Genomic DNA, 13,259 nt, shown 5'->3' with positions numbered 1-13,259 from the left:
AGCAGTAAATATTAACCCCTCGATGACAAGATAATATTTATAAAGGCAAATTTATCTAGTGTACCTGAGTGGTTGGATGTACATACATACATACATACATATGTGTATAACAAATAAAATAACCATCTTATACACACCTCAGTAATCGCTTTAAACATAAACAAGGTGTTAAAAGTATTTAAAATGCGCACAACAAGAAGAAATGTGTTTTAAAAATCGACACAAACTAATTATTAATTAGCAACGTGATGTGGTGTACGTTTTGAGTTTTATTTATTTTTTAACTTTTATGAAAATTTTCCCAAAAAAACGTAAATGAGACACATCTACATGTATGGTGTTTACATTAGGTTGGTACTATTTGGAAGTGATTAGCTCTATCAATATAAAAAATAAACATTCAGTACACAACGTTTCCCATATACAAAGTTGCAATCAGATATATGTAATTTAAAATCAGAATGAAAGAAGTACATTTTGTAGTAATTTAGATTGTAGAAACACCTCTTTTTGGTGCTTCCTAGTGTTTGTATGTCTGCCTGAGTCTATAAAATAACGAAATTAGAAAATTAAACACTCTGTTATTAGTGTCGTTAATTTTGATGTATCGATTATTCGATTTCTTGATGATCACGACAATTTTTATGCATCATTGTTAATTGATGACAAGACTTTAAAAAATAAATTATTTGCTATATGTAGTTCATTTTAACTTTTCTAGTTATTTAAATGTGTAATCTAATTACCATATATGATTTAATTTGCTCAATAGATTTGAAATTATACAGATTTTCAGAGCCGAAATTATGAGCGTTATTAAAAAAATGACATTGAAAATATTTTTGGTGAGAGCGATTAAACAAAAACAAATTACCTTTCTATGACTTGTGGCACTTCAATACATAAGGTTTTAACTACAATTCAAATCAGATTTTCTAAAAACATGAATAATTTCTTATCGGCCGCCAATACTTAATATAAGAAATTAAATGAATATTAGTGGTACTAAATTATATGGAGCTAACTAATGATTTTATATACATACATATTTTAAAGTTTTATTGGTGTCTTTAACTCTTTCACTTCTTTCATCATAACGTCTACCAAATGTTTAATCAATTAAATTCAATTATTTTCTTTAATTCTAAATGAACGGTACACAAAATAATATAATAAATAAATCGAAATTCGAAAGAAGTTCTATAATTTTTTTGCCTTCAAACAAAAAAAAAAAAAAAAAAATATTGAAACTGTCAACATTTATGGAGAAAAATTGATTTGATTTTATTGTAGCGGCCCATTCGTTTGAGTTATTGAAACTTCACCAACAGCTACAACAACATCAAGCCTACAAAAAAAAATACAAAGAATATGTCTAAACAGGGAGACAAAACAAAAAACATCATAAATCAGCATAGAAATCAGAAATCAAGACACAATTAAAAGACACAAGATTCAACCGCTAAAAAATACTACATATACTCTAGCAAAAAATAAATTTTTATTTTTTTCACGTACACACACACATATTGTTAAATTCCCTACACCTTACCACTACTACATACACACAACTCAATGTCCCAATTGGCAAATGATATAAGTGTTATTGATGATGGAGGAGAACTAGGGCGGTTAGACTAGAACTATGGCGGTAAACCACTAGGATTGAATCTACCTACACAATATATAATATTACTTAATTAGTACTCTGCAAAAATTATTTAAGTACATGATCTATTTAAATAATCCCAAAACTACTCAACAGCAGCGTTAGTGGAGAACATGCTCTGTTTATGCTTCCATGGTGTTAATGTTTCTTGGTTCGTGTACTTCTATAATTTTAGCAAGGGAGTAGTTTTGGGATTAGTAATGCATGTGTAATTTTGGACCAGTCCTTTTCGGGGTATTATTCTTTACACGTGTGTGCGGAGTAGTCTTATTATTTAATAGCCATTCAGTAATAAACAGATCTGTTTTTCTGGTAGTCGAAAATGGCTCCATTTGGTCATTTTGTATTATGGGTCATGAACATAATAGCTAGACTTTTCGATAAAATTGGAAACTAATATTTGAAAATAGTTTTTAACTGCTCTATTTTGGTATTTTATGTGACTACTGATGGTGAGTTAAATTTGACCAAAGAAATATATAGTGTGAATAGCAGATAAATAGCAGACAGATAAATAATTGCCCTTTTTACTTATTGATGCTAAAATACTAACAAAAAATGTTTACGTAATTTTCAAAACTCAACCTATTATAGTTTCCAGACACCCACTGGCATTTTATTGTTTTTTATTTGTTTTTAAGATTAGGTATTATAATTTACAAGATATACCATTATTCATATTTGCTAGATTAGACAGTGACTCTTATGAAAATAATAAGGTGATATTTAAATAATTTCTCATCTTACTTAACGATTGAACATTTGCCAATTGGGTTTTTTATTGTATAGTCAGTGTTAGAGTGTGTCTACGTGCGTTTTTTAATAGGTTGTAGTATACCGGTACTCTTCTGCTGATGACCACGAACCGAATGTTCTGCTCTGAATTTTTTTAATTTACGTTTTTTTAATGATTTTTTTAATGTTCTGAGCTTTAGTTTTTTCTTTTCGATGATAATGATAATTCTGTTTTATTTGTAGTTTTGGTTGATCTTTTTTGTTTTTATTTATTTAGTTATTTTTTTTTTTGGGGTGCGGTACCAATGTTTGCTGCTGCCGCTTTTGATTTAATTTCAATTGTTAAATGGAAGCAGCATACCCAACATACCTTTTTATTTGCATTTCATTTATTTATTTAATGTTTTGCTTCTTTTTGTTTCTTTTGCGTAAATAAATTATGAACCCGTTCATTGCCCATATGTTTGTATGATTTAAGTTTAAAATTTTCTTGTTCAGATTTGTTGTGTTTTCATCGTTATAATTTCATGTACATAGGTATTTAAAAAATAAATACTATTGCTGACAAAAATCTTTGATAAATTACTTCAATTTGACCGTTATAAATGTACTAAACACTGAGAAATCGGCAAGTGATAAAACAGTAGAAGAGATTTTACTGAATATTTGATCATTTGGAGCGTTCGATTCATACTTTTAAATATTATAGATATGTATATACAGTGTCTCACATATGTATTCGAATTTAATATACTATGAAAACAAACATCATTTTATAATAGATTTTGTGGGAAAATAAATAAATAAATTTATTTTGTTGTTTAGGCAGTCCTTAAATTTTATATCACATCTTTAAAATTTTTAAAAAATAATTTACTTAAACTAATTTAGCCTTTTCTTAAAATACTTTTGTGAAGCATAAAATAGCTTCACAAAAGTATTCTAATTGTTTGTATACATCATTTTAGCGTTATGAAGTAAAAATAAATAATTAAAATTAAATTAATATTTTATATGGTAAAACCAATAGAGCGGTTTTGGAGGATACTAAGTGATTTAAAAGTTGTTCTTGTATATAACCGCAAATTTTCAATGCAGTTTAAGTCCAGGCGAGTTAACGCCATTAAAAATTTGGTGAAAGAAAAATACTATGTGTTGTAAATGATCCCCATTTTTTACGTACCAGGCTGTATGTTTTAGATCGTTTTTCTGTTGAAAAATAAATTGATTGGGTTGTAGCTCCATTTTGGTGGTACTGGCATGCAAATTCTGCCCTAAAACTGACAAATAGACCTTCTAGTCTATAATTACACTAATAAATTTTAGCAGTACAACACCGTGGGCGGACACACAACCCCAAACTATGACAGAGCAACTTGGGTCCTTTACAGTTGGTTTTAAGGTAGATAATTCCAAGGCTTCTCCAAGCTTTCGCCATACCATTTGAGCCAATTCCAATGTCCAGAATCCAATGTCAAGACACTTACCATCGATTACCTTCGATATGAGCGGTTTCTTCCCTGGTACTTGATAATGTAAATTATTGCACAATTTTGTCACTATTTTGTATTCACAGGACTGTCCTGAGTTCGTTGTTAATTTTTGGAGCTGATAGATGAAGGTTCATTCGGTATTTACTCAGTATTTCACTTTCATCCTGTATAGACAGCAGTTTTGGACGACTTGATAATGGTAAATACTCTATGGAATTCTTTGTTCCATACGTGCAATGACAACATATATTGTCAACGGGAATCTATCAAACATTCCCGATATGTATTTAATTGATCGGCCTTGATTATAGAGATATAAATTTATTCAACTCTTTTGCTTTGAAAATTTTAAGCACTTACACAGGAAGGATTTACAACATAATTATGCAATTTTCCAAAAAAAATATTAAATATTCCATATAACTAAAACCTCCATAATAGATTAATTAATGGGCAATAAAACACGTGTCAAAGAATTTCAAAAAAGTTCTCAGAAAAAATTCGAATACTTTTGCGAAATAACTGAATTGGCCTTTTTTGTTTTTTTTTTTTCATTTCTTGGAAACCATGAAGCAGTTTATTACTTTTTTCTTGTATTTCGTAAATATAATAAAACATTAATAAAATTTCATTCACAAAATGTAAATATTATTATACATATTTTTAATGTAGCATCATAAAATAGAACAGTAATTCATAAAAATGAGACACTGTATATATTTCGAGTTAAAAATGTTTGTCAGTTCAAAGTTAAACATTCTTAATAAGTACCCCGTCTAGACTCTACTTTTTTAATTTTTAATAACAGATACATAGTTATCAGGAGATAAGTTTAAATTTAATATCGTTTTGTAAGAGAACATCATTCGTATACTCTCCTAGAGCTTGATCATATAGGTGATACCAGGCCTTTAAAGGGAAGGGAACTCTATATAGTTAACCTGGCGAATGCAAAACCGTTTGACGCAACGAGGATTAACTTATAAACATCCCATTAGGATAATTGGGATAATGAAACGGTGGGTAGAACCACAAAGATCCTATTGGGTAATTATATCGAGAGCGGAACGAGAAGCCTTCTCAGGTTTCTAAGGGAACATATTCCTGATATAAAATCCCTCACGAACACTGATTGTCAAAATTTTAAGGAACTATGTACATTAGGGTGGCCCCGTTTGTATGGGTGAAAAATAAGGTGCCAATGTTCCCAACTAAAAATAAAGTTTCATTGATTCTAAGATACCATTTCTCAAAATTTTGTCCTGGCTAGATCAAAGGATAAAAATGCCCTTTTTGAGGTTTTTATGATTTTTTTATATTTCTTCCAAAGGAAAGATATGAAATATTGGGATCATTAGATTAGAAATTTTGAAATTTCTTTTATTTCTTTATATATTTATAAATTATAAGCCTATAAGGTCAATTAAATTTAGGTTTACATACGGCAGTAAACATAAAAAATTTTTAAGTTTAACGTATTACTGAAGTGTATTATAAGATCTGTTAAAAAATGTACAAATTTTGCACAAATAACGATAATTTTTATTTTATTAATTGATGTTTGATGAAAAAGTACTTAGTATCATGACAGTTAAATTAGTATACTAATTCCCATGTATTCTTTTAAAGCCTTCTTAACTTTATATGTAATGGCAGAATTCCATATTCTAGTTACTCTAACTACAAATGATGTGCTCATAAAAAGGGTAGAGTGAGATGGACAGATTAACAAATTCGTTCTCGAAGAACAGCCATAGTGATATTTTTGCAAGACATACGTGGGTGGTAAACCCATATAAACCCATTTATAAAATTGTAAAATTATCCACTAATCAATAAAACATTGGAAATCTGACCCTAGTGCATTTATTATATAAGCCGAAATATGTTCTCTGTAATGAAGATCATATATAAAACGAACAACTCTATTGATGAAAATACGCAGCTTAGACATATTTTGTTGTAACATACCTGGAAATATTTCCACTCCATATATAAACAAGGGAAGACACTAGGATATTACGATACGTTTTCTTACTTTCAAGCGAAGAAAAATTCCAAGGTTGTAAAGTATTCCCAAAACAGAAGATACTTTTGAGATTATGCTATTTACCTGGATGCAAAAATCTAAGTTTGTATCGAGGTATATTCCTTACACTTTATGGAGAGGAACAAATATTAAGGGTACATTTGCGATGTATATCGAAGGTGACTGTAAATCATGAGAAAAACACATAGATCTAGACTTAGTAGGATGTAATACCAAAAAATTTTATTCTGACCAGTCCATTATAAACTGTAACTCATTATTCATATTATCAACTAAAGATGTATGTATTGCCAAAGCCGCTATAACCTGCCAATAAGTGTATGTCATCTGGATATGTGTAACTTTTGCAGAAAATTATTCCTCGGTACAGATCATTCATATACATCAAAAGTAATTCGGCCGTAGTATGGAACCCTGGGGCACTCCAAGATATAAATATATGTACTTTTGTGCATAAAAACGTATTTTTTTCTAATACTCAAAAATATTTTCGAGTGTGTCAGAAATATGTATTAAGAACAAAACGGGTATCAAAAATTGGAAAAAGGGCGAAAAACTGGGAAAATCGGTACTTTTGTGCTTAAAACAGATTTTTTATATTCTGAAATTTTTATTATCAAAGATCCGTTGCAAAAGTTTCACCAAAACGGGTAAAAATGGGGAAATGATGAAAAACGGGCAAAATTACTGTTTTTGCCCATTTAAAGAGTCAGCTTTTAAAGTGTCAGGAATATGTATTGGGAAAGATTCGTTGCGAAAATTGGACCAGAGGGGAGAAATAGGTATGTGCACGCAGAGAAAAAACATGGTTCGGCATGGTTAGGACAACTATTCTATGTTTTTTGTAACAATATTTTGTTGTCATAACCAAACAATTGACATTTTTATTGAATTTCATCAATATTTTAGTTACTGCAAACATTTATATGTTTATGACAGTTATAAATTTGAGAATGATTCTCTGAAAAATAATATGTAAACATATTATATTATTTAGAACCATTTAAACTTTCAAACAACCATTAAATGGTAAGTTTTTATATGTTTACCCATATAATGTTTAAGATTTAAGCAAAATACGTTTACTACTAAAAATGTTTTGGTAACGTCATTTTTATGTCAGTTGTATGCTTTATTTGTACTAGATAGGATTAAATAAAGTGTTGAGCAAACGAAGTGTTGAAATAATTGTGAAAAATAAATAATATCTAAAAATATCGTAGACAACATTATAAAATTTAAAAGAAATATAAAATAGATAAAATATGGTACATAAAAAATGTATAATAAAAAAAAATGTAAATAATTTAATATAGACATGAAAGTGTGGATATATTAATTTTTATTTATGGAAATACCAGTGCTTGGAAGTTTTGTGATTGTTTAAAAGAAAACTAAAAATATAATTACAATTTATGCCGAACACATTAGATTTACCATATTATGTTTAATATGTAACCATAATATGGTTACTTGAAGCCATGTGATTACTTGAAACCATTATATGATTACATGAAACCATAATATGGTTACTTGAAACTGCAATATGATGCTACAACATCACATTATGATTAATAAATTAAAAAATAATTTAATATATTATATATATTATATAATAAAATTACTTTATATCAAATATGCCATTTCCTGGATTTTATTTCGAAAAAAATAAATAATATTCAATGGTAAAAGAAAATAACCTAGGTTTATGGTGATTATTTTTTAATCAATAAAATTTACATTACTATAACTCCCTCTCTTTGGGGTGTACTGTGTAGCCAATCCAAATATGTATAGCATAGTACTATGGAATTATTCCAAGCAAAAATCTTGATGTTCTACCTCATATTTTAAATGCTTTATTTGATGATTAAATTTCAATGGGGCTATTTGGATTCTAGATATATTTAATTGCTATAGCTCAGAAAATAATTTTTTTAGGAAAATAATTGAATTGCTTCAGGAAAATCCAAAAAATAACTGGAATTTTAAGTATGCAAAATTCTTTATTGGTCATCAAATTCTTTTGAAAAATAATAAAATGAAATAACAAATGCACAAACAATTTTATTTTAATATTTTTTCGTTGTTCTTTTTTATTTTACACAATGTTTACTTTAATTGGAAATATATACCTTTACTTTCTACCATGTTTTTAAATTTTATGTATGAACAAAAACCAAGTTTCTTTCAAAAGAGGTTTGCAAAAAATTTAATTGATTCACTGTAAAAAAGCCTTTTAAAATTACCTGCCAGGGCAATTTCAGAAATCATAATAACTGAAACATTAGTATAAAATGGAAACAAAACAAAATAACGATTTCCTTAATTATTAGAATAGTTTTAATTAACAATTTTATTTCTTCGCAAATAAATCTTTTTTTTAATTTGTTTTGTTTTTTTTTTTTTTTTGGTTTTTGTATGTTTTCTGGTATTTAATTTCATACAATTGTATGCGTCTGTGTCAAATTGTGGTGTTTGCCTTCTATCCATCCAGCCAACCAACCATTCATTCATTAACCCTTGTGATGTAAAAGGTAGAGGAGACTTAACAAATTATCAAAATCACAATTACTTTATAATTACACATGATTTTGGTTAATTGTGTTGTTTCCACATATTTCATACCGGGGAAAAATTGGGGTTTTTTTGTTCATGTTTTTGTTAAGATTGTGTTTATTTCTCTGCTTTTTTCTGATTCTGCTGGTTGGTGTTGTTAATTGGATGATGAAAATGATGAAATGAGCAATTAAACATGATTTTTTATTTAATTTCATTTTATTTCAAAGTCATTAAATTAAAAAATTTTTTAAAAGATTTGTGCTTTAAAACAACACTCAACAAAAAAATTTATAATAAATAAAAATTGTCGATCTGCCGTTATTTTCAAAGATTAAAATTAACAGTCTAATTTTATAAAAAATCTATATATGGAGCCACTAATTTGAAAACACAAGTAATGCTTATAGTGGGTTTGATAAATTAATGCTCAGTTGTAACTTACAGTGTTTCATGATTTTTTTAATTTGGAGAGTGAACCGATAATTTAAGTCAAATCGCAGAATGTTTGTTTTCTATAACAAAATCAATACTCCATTAACAAATCCTCCAGTGTAATTTTTACATTAAAAGCTTTCTGGTTATTTTTCCGCACTATCCGCATTTTAATTGTTGACACGGAAGCAGGTGGCAATTTGTCGAAGATTATAGATTGATTTTTTGAAATGCTGTTTGAGTGATTGTTCGTCTGAAAAGACTGAATTAAAAGATTTTCAATCCAGTAGCAGCATTTTCTGAATCATGAAATATGACATGGGACTTCAAGCTACACTAAAGCATACGCTTACAAAATCTATAGGACATTCTGTCTAACGAACACTATGAAGAAGTCTTTAAATAATTTATGTTATCTCGTCAAGCATCCAAGTGATATAGTTTCAATTATAAATATAATGCATTTTATTTTGTTAATTCAGATTTGAATCCTTTAGATTGCAAGCTAATCAAAAGCAGGGGCAGCACATAAATCTAACTACTCACCAATATTCACTACAGAATTTTCGGCTTTGGCGAAAATTCTAACGAGTGAAAACTTAACGTCTTTACTTGCTTTACTATATAAAATACTTTTTTCTTTCAATTGATGTACAATGTACCAATTAATGATATTAAAAACGTCGTGAGTATAAATACATATAATTATTATGGCCAGACAACAAACCGACTGACTGACAGACAAACCGATGGACGGACATGACATGCATACACATTTCGGATTGTTTTGAATATTGCTTAAGAAGGCATTAAACTATCTTAAACAAGAAAAAGAAACCATTAAATATAAGTATTAATATATACCGACCAACAGCATTATTTGAGGGAATCATCCGTTCTAATTTCAATATGCAATTTTTTGTTCTTTATTTTTTTATATAAAAGTTTAATATAAATCAACAATAATTGATTTCATTCGTTGGTTGGAGTTTTTTCTTTTTTGTAAAAGCAATGTCGAATTAAAATTTCAAAACAGTCCTTTTTATATAATTTGTTAAAGAGTAATGAATGGTATGTATGTGTAGAAAATCAGACGTGTTTATTGAACTCTCCATATCTTACCACAAAAAAACACACATAATTGGTATTTTTTTAGTAATTTAAGGTAATTTTAAAATGAATTTTGATTTTTTTGTTTCAGTTAACAAAGTCCAATTTTATTCTATTAACCCATTAGCATGAGTTTGGGTTTGCAGAGGTGTTTATTTGATATGCGAGAAGTTTAAAGAAATAAATTTTATTTTTATAAAGTACTAATATTAATTGAAAAACGGACAAAAGGAAATTTTGCGTATGTAGCCAGCAAAAAAATTTTGCAGTAGTGCAAAGGAAATTTAAGTTTCATGAATTCTTTAATAACAGTGATAATACAACTCATTCTAAATGACTTCCTAAATTCAACTCATTCCGCAGTTTAAAAAATTTTAACTTAAAAAATTAATTCAGATTGTTAATTTAATCAAATGAGATTTATGTGCTATTAGAAATAATTTTTATTATTAATATTATTTTATATATTTTCCCATATTTAATATAATATTTTCCTTAAACATATACCTGTCCCTCGTTTTGCACGATAGATACGTTCCCGAAAAAATTTTGTAAAACGAATTCAAAAAAAAAATTGTATGTAAAATCGTGTAAATCGAAAAAAACTGGTATATATATATATATATAGAATTTTAGTTTGAAATATCTGGGGTATTAAGGAATTTGATTTCAACAAACACACAGAGAGAGAGGCACCTATTTAAATGGATTTGCTTATTCATAAGGATTCAAAATATACATACCACTGAATATACTTTATGGCGTTGCAAAATTGGTAGAAATTACAAACGGAATGACAGTCTAATGTAAACCCACTATTCTCTATTGGAAGGTATATTTTCTCCTGCTCTAAAAGGGGTTAATTTTTATGTTTCTTCGAGCCTTATAGTCCTTATAGTCACTGGTTAGAAAAGGTTGCGACGAGTGAGTACGAATAACAACATAAGGCTAAAATAATGTTGCGGTTGTATTGTTGTAGCTGTGTTTTTGTACCTCTTGATAGTAATTATCGTTCTGTGCTTTGTTGTTGCTCTTGCTTACTGTGTATTTTTAAATAATTGTTTTAGCAACGCCGCCGCCGCCACCGCCATCATCACCGATATCATCATTTTGTTCTGTTCTGGCCTACAAAAAACTTAACTGATAATAATAACTGCTTAAATATTATTGTTTGGGCTAAAGGGGAAATTACAAATAAACATGCAGACAAACACATACAGTAGAGTGGAGAATATTTCCCAACAGTTTTACAAATATTCAATGTATCCTCTTTAACAAATAAATTTTATTAAATATTCTAATTTGACATGTACAATGTAACAGGTTTTTTTTAACACCCCATTTGTAGTGTGTAGTGTAAAAGTGAGTAAATTTGCTTCCTTTCAGCCACATGTATAATTCTGTAACTAGGACCTAGATAAGATACACATACATACATACATACATACCTTTCCCAATAATCACTGCGAACTACGGGGTTACTTTTGCTAGTGTGTCTGTATGTGATACTGCATGCACACTAAGTGTGTAAACCAACATACACTTGCCACACTACCACACTACATGGTCAAAAACATCCTCTGTTTAGGTGTGGTCATAGTTGCCAGATGACTTGGGTGTAAAATCGTCAAATATCAAGGAAAAAATCGTAAAAAAAAATTTTCGAAATCATCATTAAATCGTCAAAGCTATTTTCTTTAGATAATGCACTTGTTTGATGGTATTTTTACGATTTTTATATTAATTATTTTAACTATCGAAAGATTTTTATCAATTTCGATAGATTTTAGTTGTTATTTTCAGTTCAATTTGGCAATAATACTTCAAAATACCTTATATTGAGTTCTTGAAAAATAATTGTCTTAAATTTACAATATCGATCCTGACAATATAAATAACATTTGAAAGAGCTTTGGAATACCTTTTCAACGAAGTATAAATATATAATAAAAAATGTAGAAAATATTTCAAGCTTTTATTTGATGTACAGATATATACTTATATCTTAATAAATGGGGATGATATTGTAGTTTAAAAAGGGTACCTAAAATATATACAAATTTAATGTTTTTATTGATATTAGTTAATTGTAAAAAGTACGATAAATCGTCAAATCTGGCAACAGTGGGTGTAATTGTTGTGGGCGAATCTCCTCCAATTGCAGTACAAAACGAAAAAAGATCTCTGTCTTAAAATAAGTGACCACTAATTATTATTGGAACTTCGAGATTGTATGTGTGCGTGTATGTAATTTCTTCTGATGATAATGACGATGTTTGTGGTTCATCATCGTCATTAAATATTATGTTTATACATATAGTCTGGACGTCAATAGCGGAAGTCGTTGAGACGCTTTTCATTCACAATTAAAATAGTTTTCTTTTTAATTCACATACAGCTATAAGAACACATAACGTTATTCCTTTATTTGATTATATATTCTTAAATAATTAAAAATAATCTTCATCAAAAATAATTGAAGTCATTATAAATTAAAAATGGCCTAACAATTCACGCTTAGATGTTTATATGTTTTTTTAGCAACATTTGTTGCAAAGGAACCAAAAGGAGATGCTCATGTTTTTTTCTGGCTGAATAAAAATAATAAAAATAAATTTCAATCTAAATTTTGTTTTTTCCATTCCGTGTGGACTTATTTAATGTGAACAGAAGTAGGTTCAAATGACTTTAACAAATATGTTATCATTTTTACATTAATACTGCGTGATAATGGTTCAAATGACTAATTGACATAATTTCTGTGATGTATGGTATCTGTTCTTTTGAAGAAAGTTTTGAAGCTCATTTTTTCAAAACAAACCATGAATCTTTCTACATGATTGTATAAGGAAAAAATGTGTATCAAAATAAATTAATTTAATAAGTAAATGTGGATACTTTTATATATTTGATTTAAATCCAAAAATTTGAATCTTAGTGAAATTTATATTATAGCAAAACGTTCAGTTTGAATCCAATAAGCTCTAACCCGTTTTCCCTTTATGATTTACTTTAGTTTCTTATTTTGTCTTGTTTTGATTTTTATGTTTTTTACTTATTTCGTTACCACGTATTCATAAGATTCCAATTAAGTTCAATTATTTGTTCATGTGCATGTGTAGTTGACTGTTAATTTTATATATTTTTATGTTCATTTGTATTCTTTGTTTCTCCTCTAGCAATAATGAATGTTTGGTATGAAATTTAA

At 28.2% G+C, this 13,259-nt stretch overlaps 1 protein-coding gene across 5 annotated transcripts in view; it reads right to left on the bottom strand.

Annotated features, from left to right (window-relative positions):
- LOC119604451 (zinc finger protein 2) overlaps positions 1-13,259 on the bottom strand; it is a 123,973-nt gene that overhangs the window by 71,173 nt on the left and 39,541 nt on the right. The window contains exon 1 of one of the 5 annotated variants that reach the window (XM_037957071.1): positions 10,795-10,856. The exons of the other annotated variants lie outside the window; for them this stretch is intronic. The gene's annotated coding sequence lies outside the window, so the exon portion shown is untranslated. Of the gene's footprint in view, positions 1-10,794; positions 10,857-13,259 lie in introns of those variants that run through there. 5 annotated transcript variants of the gene reach the window in all.

This window comes from Lucilia sericata, unplaced genomic scaffold (assembly GCF_015586225.1).
Source record: "Lucilia sericata isolate MDLA Ls3-8-SP2 unplaced genomic scaffold, ASM1558622v1 Contig000395F_arrow, whole genome shotgun sequence".
In the NCBI taxonomy this organism is placed as follows: Eukaryota; Metazoa; Arthropoda; class Insecta; order Diptera; family Calliphoridae; genus Lucilia; species Lucilia sericata.
This window is presented reverse-complemented; position numbering and strand designations above follow the sequence as displayed.